We start from the raw sequence: 9,414 nt of genomic DNA on the forward strand, positions 1-9,414 counted from the left end.
AATGATAGTTCCGATCTTATATAAGCCAATGCATTTGCACAAATTGAAGATTTTATGTAAGTTATCACCATGTGTAGATGAGCTGTCCCTTTTGTTATCTAAGTTATCACTATGTGTAAATGAACAGTCCCTTTTGATTTGGGATTCTGTTTGTGCCTACTACTGTCCATAGCCATAGTCTTTGTTAGATTATAGCCTGACATGACGTCATTAGCTTAAAAATTTTACGTCACGATACAATGTGACGACGATCAAAAGTAAATGAAAAGCGAGTCAATGTAAGTAGTCCTCAAGTAAACAAATAATCCAATTGTTTATAAGATTGAATTCAACTCAGTGTTTGATTCCTTTTTTGTGGTAGTCGCTGTGTATTAATTTGGGGGGGGGGGGGGGGGGCAGAATCGAGGCCAAAATCTCACAAAGTCTTTGGTCTGTTGGAGAGTTTTGTGCTGCAGGTTTGTGCTCTGTAAATAAATTATACAAGTCATGTTCATACAAGCCTTGGTCACTCAAATGATGAATATAAAGGATTTTCATACACGTGTATAGGCTTATTGCTGTCCCCGTCACAGTCCATGTTGATATATGTAAGATTGGTCACATGGAGAAGTCACTCTTGGATTTAGTTTTGTTGAAACAAGTCCTTTGGGTCTCGCTTTTTGGGGCCAGTTTTTTGGGGGGGTTTTTTGGAGAGCTAGGGGGGAGGGGGGGGGGTGCTAGTAATTTATAAATATTCTATCATTTTTTGTTGTTGTTTTTAAATGACCTTAAAATCTTGCAAGTGCAAAACTAGAAACAAGCAAAATTCTGAGTAATTTGGAGTTGGAAAAATTAAAAATATCAGTCATCACTTGTACCGTGAGCTTTTATCAACTCGATTCTTGACATTGAAAATTTGATATTTGATGATTATGTTGCCGTATAATAAATATTGTTATGAGTATCAACGTTGTTGTTATGAGTATCAACGTTGTTGTTATGAGTATCAACGTTGTTGTTATGAGTATCAACGTTGTTGTTATGAGTATCAACGTTGTTGTTACACACTGTGTCTTCTATCCCCTTATATCTGTTTTCCAACATGCTTTCTGTCTTTGTCTTGGAATGAGATTACTTGGTTTTGTCCTGGTCCTGGCTGAGAGGAAAACAGTCGAATGTATAGTTAGTTTTGGGAGATGATATTTTTTTCATTGTAAATCATCTCTCTGTTATGCACTGTATTATGCCTTCTTTATATTATATATTATGATTTGTAAAACATTTGAGTGTGTTCCTCTTAGCGGGGACCTGTGCTTGTGTCTGGATGAGACTTTTAGGTAATCTCAAACTAAGTACTTTGATAGAGTGCTTTTGGAATCTACGTCTGTTTCCTATTTGAACCAATTCCCCTTTGTCTTCCCTTTTCTTGGATGCTTTATTGTAATTCTAGAACTTTTTACTATCCCATTTTCTTCCTTTTTACTGGCGCTGATATGACCTTAATGTGTTGCAAGCGCCGTAAAACCCTTAAAAACAAAAAAACAAACATTGTTGTTATGAGTATCAACATTGTTGTTATGAGTATCAACGTTGTTGTTATGAGTATCAACGTTGTTGTTTTTATTGTCCCATTCCAATGAGTTTGTTCCAGACATCTTATGGTCGAAACTATATTTTATATTATATGTGACATATCAATGTTGGTGACGAAACCAAACTCATGTCCTGTTCATGTTAGATATTATTAATTTGATTAATCAGAGAGCCTGCCTAAACCACACACATTCCAGTGAGCTTTTCTTACATCTCTTTTTTTTAAAAAACGATGTCAGGTATGTGTATTGTTTGATAAACATTCTGTGGCATTTTATAGAATTGTTGTTGTGAGTTTTCAATGTGATCTGGTTAAAATTGTAAACAATTTATGAAGAAAAAAGAAAGCGCAGAATGAATGGTTGGAGATAGATGATGATTTAAGAGTGTTAAGATTGAAGCTTTTCACTGAAATTGGAAACTACGCAAACTTTATCCTTCACCATTGAAAGCATCGTGTCACTTTTGTATAAGGTTTTCTAAAATTTCATTTTTTTAGTCGATTGATTGATTGTTATGACTCGTCCAAAACGTTTTGGTTGTGATTGTTATGAATGAGATTTTCTCTAAAAGTTGTGACTTTGAATGACATTCCTTGTTGATTTATTGTTTGTTTCATAATAAGGCATGGCATGACTTCTAAAATATTATTTTGTGCCTTTTTAATTTTTTAAAAAACTTTTCATGTTTTAAAATTTAGTTTGATTTTTTTTTAAAATCTCACCAAATGAAATTTTCATTTAAAATTAAAATACTACATATCACTTTGAAGATTGATCAATTTTTCACTTCATCAGAATTAAATTATGTAAGTTGAGTGACCACCTCCATTGTATATTATGTGGTGTAAATTAGATTGTGAATAGTAAATATTGAGTCAATAGAAATAGTCAATAGAGTCTAGAAATAAGCAAAATTCAGAATATTTTGGAGTTGAAAAATGAAAAATATCAGTCATGCTATGGATTAAGAGTCTGAATTATTTTTCTCAATTTTCATAATAAGGCTTTAAATTCAATTTATTTATTTATTTATTTATTTATTTTATTTGTTACTAACGGTTCTCTCAGATTAAGAAAGTTGACTTTAGATATGTAATTTTTCTATATTTGAAATTGGCTGTTGGACATAAATATTTGTCATGCTTCAAGTTTGTAGACAAACCACATAACTAAAACGGAATAGTTGTGTCAAAGTTACCATATTGGCTGTAATTGACATGAAGGAAATGATATCATATGACTTTGAAGTAACGTTGTGAGTCCATGATTGAGATTTCAAATCGATTATTTTTTGATCTACTAATACGACTTAAAAATGATCCTGGCCTGTAAAACACAAGGAAGAACAACTAACAATTTAGGTACTTACGTCCTTCTTTGAGGAAAAAGACATAAAATAAAGACACAGTCAATCATTGTGATAATCAAGGATATTATTCAACAAGAATTGATAAAAAGCTTTTCAAAAAAAAAGAACAAAATACTTCACCAAAATGTTTCGGGCCCAAAACCCTTCTCCAGCCAACAGTAAATAAAATTGAAAAGATAATTGATATTATACGATTAGAATGTTACAGACAGTGGTACCTGTAACACAATCTATTCAATGTATTCCACGTACTTAAACAAGATATTTACATTATTTAAAATTTCTATTTATTTAATTCAATTCTTATGAAATGTTTTGTTTGTAAGAGACAGACATGGAGAGAAAGAGAAATAAACTATTTACCCTGTTGAATGATATTATGGACATGACAGCCTCTGCTTTTGTTTTCAACCTCTGTGTGTCAACGGATTGACTCGGCCAAATTTATTGTCTTTTACTGTCATGGAACAAAATGTTGTCTTTTTTTAGTTTGAGATTGTTTGATCTTATTACATATGTGACCCATGGACTCAAAATGGTATCATGTAGGCTGATGCACTAGGTGTCGGAAAGTGACTTGTTGAACATTAAAATGAGGACGACATGAGATTTTTGTTTTGTTTTTCACTCCTTTAGAAACTGTTATTTCTGTTTCTAAATTCAGTTTCCTTATCGATGAATATAATTTATTTTGTTATTTTATTTATTTTATTTATTATTCAATAAAATAACAAAACAAATCAAGTTAATCCTGGTCAAATTTTCTTGAGTTTAAATTCAATCCTTCAGCATGTGAATCATCCGACAATCCGACATAAAACCGATTTGAGATGGTTTAATATTAAGTTTAAAATATAAAATTTAATTAAATGAATGCCTTCATAAAGAATAAGAACTTTTGTCTTGAAATTTTTTTTTTTTCAATTTTAAAAACTACTTAAATTTTCTAATTCTGATAAATTTCCTTCACTTTGTTAATTCCGACATAAAACCAGGTTGATGAAGTCGGTCACATATGTATATGTAGTGTATCTGTGTCACTCTTATGGAATGAGTTATTTTGGGTTTTGACAGGGTCCTGCCTTGGATCTCTTACTGAAAGGGTGACAGGTGGATATTTCTTTATTTAAAAAATTTTAAAGATGTCATTTGTTTTCTTTGGTTTAGTATGTACCGTAATCGACTGTATGTTATTGATGATTGTTGATATTTATATTTCACCCATTTGATTGTACTTGTGACTTATCAAATAACTAGACATGAGTGGATTGCTGTTTGGTTTACATCTCTCTGTCTTCATTCAATGGATTTTCTCAGTTTCAATCTTTCTGGTAAGTACAAATCTCTCTATTCATCATTAATTATTCTCACGATCCTATGACCTTTTCTTTTTTCCTTTCCTCTATCTTGGATCTGATTTAAGATTGTTGCTTTCTGTTCAAACTTCTAAAACAAAAATTTTTAACTCACTCAATCCTAGAGACTTTTGCTACATTTCAAAATTGGAAAAAAATGTATTAAAAATGAGCATTTACCTACATAGATAGTTTTATTCAACTACCATTAACATGCAAAACTAAAAACATTGGCTTTGATACTAGATATGCGTATAATTTGTCTCATAAAAATGTGATAAATAGGAATGGGGTAAAAGTAACCCGGGTAAACTACGGATATAGTTGGTGTTAGGGTTGAGTGAGTTAAGGTTGAAGATCTGACCATTGACCAGTTAACTGTCGTACTCTGGAAAAACATGAGTTTAAAAATTTGGCCAGAAAACTCGTCCTTCAAAGATCGATCGATTTAAATTACCCTTACCATGTCAAACATTCTCAAACCTGGGACTTTATGGAATACCTCACAAGGTCCCAGGTTTGAGAGTTTTTGCCAAGATGAGCGCCATTTATATCGATCGATATTTGAGGGAATAGTTTTCTGGCCAAATTTTTAAATACAACTGTGACATCATCAAAGGTTGTGACGTAAAGCCTGACCATATTATTATTTATGTATTTTGATTTTTTATTTTAAAAATGTTTTCCAGGGCACAGCAGTAATAGTACGTTTGTGTGTGTGTGTTTGTGTGTGTGTGTGTGTGTATTTATGAATCCTACCCTATTGTTGACTGGAATGGTCCATGATAAAAACATACCATATGAAATGACAACAACGACAAGCATAATACATGGATGTAACCCATCACGTCAAAATGGTGTTGTGTCCAGATGGAAATCTGATAGTTCAAACTCGATCATATTAGAGATAAAATCAAATGAAGACCACAGGAGAAAAAATGCTAACGAAAGAGTGAAAATGGAGAGGTTCTGTATGGGAATGTTCTGTTTGGTTCCTATTATAATGGTTTGATTTTTTTAAAATAATGGATATTTTCTATATTGTAAAACCTTAGATAAGAAAACAAAATGCTCACATCTTCAAATTTTGTATTTGAATTTGAAAGCTCTTTCTCCTCCTCTTCTCTTCAAAGACTTTGATTGAAGAAAGAGGATTTTATTTCTACAACTTTTCAAACTTTTCGTGTCCCAATTCTTATGACGTAGTTTGACCTTTAAACTCGTGGATCTGTACATATCGAGTCCATTCTGACGTATTACCGGATTGACTTGGAGGGTTACATCTGGGACATCATCAATGGTTGTGACGTCATACCTGACCATATATCTATGCAATCCAGATGTATGTTGAGTGAAGTTCCAAATTTACACTATTCTAGTTTCATTATTTATAGTTATATCTAATAATAACAACGTATATTTAATATTTTGCTTTATTTTATGTGTATCAGTTTAGGTTATAATTGGCAAGTAGAAGAGTCTTGTCCAAACGGATGTCTATAGGGAATGAGATTAGCGGAAGAGTAGCGTCCCTTGATTGGACGTCACCCATAGTCTGTGACGTCACCGGCGGAAAAGTTATTAGAGAGAGAACGTCATGTTGGTTGTGCGCATGCGTCTCTCGTCCTCACGAGGACATGACCGTTCTCTCTCTAATAACTTTTCCGCCGGTGACGTCACAGACTATGGGAGCGGGTGGTTGGATGGGAGCATCACCCTTGAATCATATACCTATGATGTTCGCATGGGTGTACGATCCGATAGTGATGTCGTTTCTTCTTCTCTTTACTAGCCTATCCTGCTTCTTTGGTTTGTGATTGTATTTTTGACAGGGGATATTTTTTTTTCTGTAAATCCTCTGCCTGTTTGTTCTTGGTTATTTATAATTTAGCTTATGATATCTTTAGGTTATGATTTTGATTTACATTTGTACTATGTATTTTTGTTAGATTGCTTGTTTTTTTGTTTCAGCGGTCTCTCATATAACCTCAATTGTGTTGGAAGAGACCTAAAGCAACAAACAAACAAAACAGACTATGGGTGACGTCCAATCAAGGGACGCTACTCTTCCGCTAATCTCATTCCCTATGGGTAGATTTTGTTTTAGGTAGTCTCTGACTAGACATAGATAGCTTGCTCTTGAAATAAACGTGTGTTTCTGTTTGTTGGTCTATGGCGATTTCCCCGTCATCAATCTTTCTTTTTTTTCTTTCTGCTGTTCATATGACATACAAGTGGTGAAGCAGTGTTTACTATAATACAAATGTATTTTGTGGAAAAATGTCCATTCCAATTTTATTACTAATCGACTCACAAAATGTGAACTTGAAGTTAAATGATTATGAGGTTTTTGCACTTTAGAAAACTAAATTCATTTCCCCGATTCGAAGACGTAAACTTCATTCAAATTTGATATTTTTGACCCCCAAAAAATGCATGGTCTAATTTAGGAATGTTTACATATCTGTGTAAATGTTATGAATGAGCAGCTAGAAACGTTAGTTGAGAAGTAACATATTATATTTACTGAGTGTTTGTTGTGAGTTTTTAAATGGTAAAATCTCTTTTAGTTTGTTGTTTGTTTTGTTAGTTTTTTTGGGTTTTTTTTTGTTTGTTTGATTGTTTTTGATATTCCATCGTGTTTTGACTCATTTACAACATTACAAAGTTATATGTTGTTGATTTTATTTTAATTACAGATTATTACTCTATGTATTATATTATGATTATTCTTGTCTAATGAAAATTTACTGAAAATAAAATAATATGTACCATGTTTTATACACACCAAAACAATTCTCGACTTTTGTTCTTTTAATAATTACTTTCCTATAGATAGAACGAAGATGACGTCACTCTTGCCTTTGTTATTGTTTTTGCCATCCGCGTTTATGAGTAATGCTCACTGACCTGTATGAACTTGACTATAAACGTTCATGGATACACACAGTTTTGTGTGTTGGCCCGTTATACTTCCGGATGGCAATGTTATGAGTTTCTAAGCCAAGCGCATACTAACCTATAGTTAAATATTCAGAATTGCTGAGAGAGACACAATCTTGTAAAAAGCATCGGAAGACCAAAAAAAAACCTAAAAACAACAAAACACTGAAGTCAGTGCAGAGGATGTTCTTGTGCGGCTATGTGGTCTAGTAGTATGACTTCGGATCGGAAGGTCCTGGGTTCGAACCTCGCTATGCACATAGTTGAGTCCTTGGAAAAGACTCTTTACTCACATTCTCTCACCGTACTCAGGTGTAAAATGAGTACCTGGCCGTTAACAGCGTTGTCTTTGTCCGAAAAATTGTAATATCGCCTAACAGGCATGTCCCGTCCTACATGTTAAATGTTGCTGTTGACCAGGGACCCCTTGTAAAGCGCTTTGAGCACATTTAGTGGATATTGCTCTATATAAAAAAAAAAGCTCAAAAAGTTCCTCAGATCGTTAAAAAGTTCTTCAGATCGTTAAAAAGTTCTTCAGATCGTTAAAAAGTTCTTCAGATCGTTAAAAAGTTCTTCAGATCGTTAAAAAGTTCTTCAGATCGTTAAAAAGTTCCTCAGATCGTTAAAAAGTTCTTCAGATCGTTAAAAAGTTCCTCAGATCGTTAAAAAGTTCTTCAGATCGTTAAAAAGTTCTTCAGATCGTTAAAAAGTTCTTCAGATCGTTGGTCGAAGCAACTTCCGTGGATAATAGAAATTATTGTTATGGTTTCATTTTAAGTTGATACCAACGCTCCTCTTGCTATTGGTGATCTGTGAAATAAGAGGAACGTAGTTTAGGAATCGGGTAAGATTGATTAATTCAGTAGAAAATGGCTTAGTGTTGGCGCTTTCCCTGATATCTCGGACATAGCGTTGTTACCGACAGTAAGACGCCCGTTATAATAAACACATGAAATATACCAGCAAACAAAACTACGTGTAACCTAAAACGTTTCTAGATAGCATGCGCTTGGCTAATAAGCTCATAACATTGCCATCCGGAAGTATAACGGACCAACACACAAAACTGTGTGTATCCATGAACGTTTATAGTCAGGTTAATACAGTTCAGTGAGCATTACTCATAAACGCGGATGGCAAAAAACAATAACAAAGACATGAGTGACGTCATCTTCGAACTATCTATAGATAGTATGTGCTTGGCTAAGAACTTCATAACATTGCCATCCGGAAGTATAACGGACCAACACACAAAACTGTGTGTATCCATGAACATTTATAGTCGAGTTAACACAGTTCAGTGAGCATTACTCATAAACGCTGATGGCAACAAACAATAACAAAGGCCTGAGTGACGTCATCTTCTAATCAAACATTTATTGCGTGAGAACTGATCACCCAAAGGTGATCGTTCTAAAAACATCAAAGAAAATGAGTGAGTTGTACTCACTTTGTTATGATAAAACAACAGACCGACTGAGAGGAAAGGTCAATAAAATGGAGGGCAAGACGCACCTAAAGGGGAACCTTTTTTTTCCTTTCGTATTGGACAAATTAGAATATACATGTATATAATTTTGAGGCAATTATATCCGTTGATAAAAAGTCAAGTCTTTCAACTAGGAAAATAATTACTACAAAGCTGAGCTCACTCAAAATGCTCCAAATTAACAGTGGTTAAGTTACCTCAGTTGATGGTACCCAATAACGTGCCCTTTATGTTACGAATGATACATAACTCTCGACTCCTGTGAAAGTACCATACGAAAAGGAGAGGAAATTGAATGCACTCAGATTGCACCCTTACCTTGAACGTTGATAGTTTGTCTGATTGATAAAATTTAGTGAGAACTACTCATAAAAATGACTCGCTAAAAACAATAACAAAGAGCTGAGTGACGTCAACTTCGTTCCTTCCATTTTATTTAAACGATAGAGGGGATAAGATGAAGGAGAAGAGAAGGGGGAAGACGGAGGAAATGAGGCGGCAAGAGGAAGAGGGAGGGAGGGAGAAGGGAAAGAAGAAGGGGGGGGGGGGGGGGCGTGCGGGCGGTGAAAAATAAAAATAAAAATGTGACAACGTTAAGTTTTGTGCTATCATTTTGTTTTCGACTTGAACTGGCGCTTACCATCGTTATTGTTGACAACATTTCGATGTGTCAAACCTGAAATG

This window comes from Berghia stephanieae, chromosome 9, assembly GCF_034508935.2.
Source record: "Berghia stephanieae isolate SIO BIC M18660-M18661 chromosome 9, UCSD_Bste_1.3, whole genome shotgun sequence".
Classification (NCBI taxonomy): domain Eukaryota; kingdom Metazoa; phylum Mollusca; class Gastropoda; order Nudibranchia; family Aeolidiidae; genus Berghia; species Berghia stephanieae.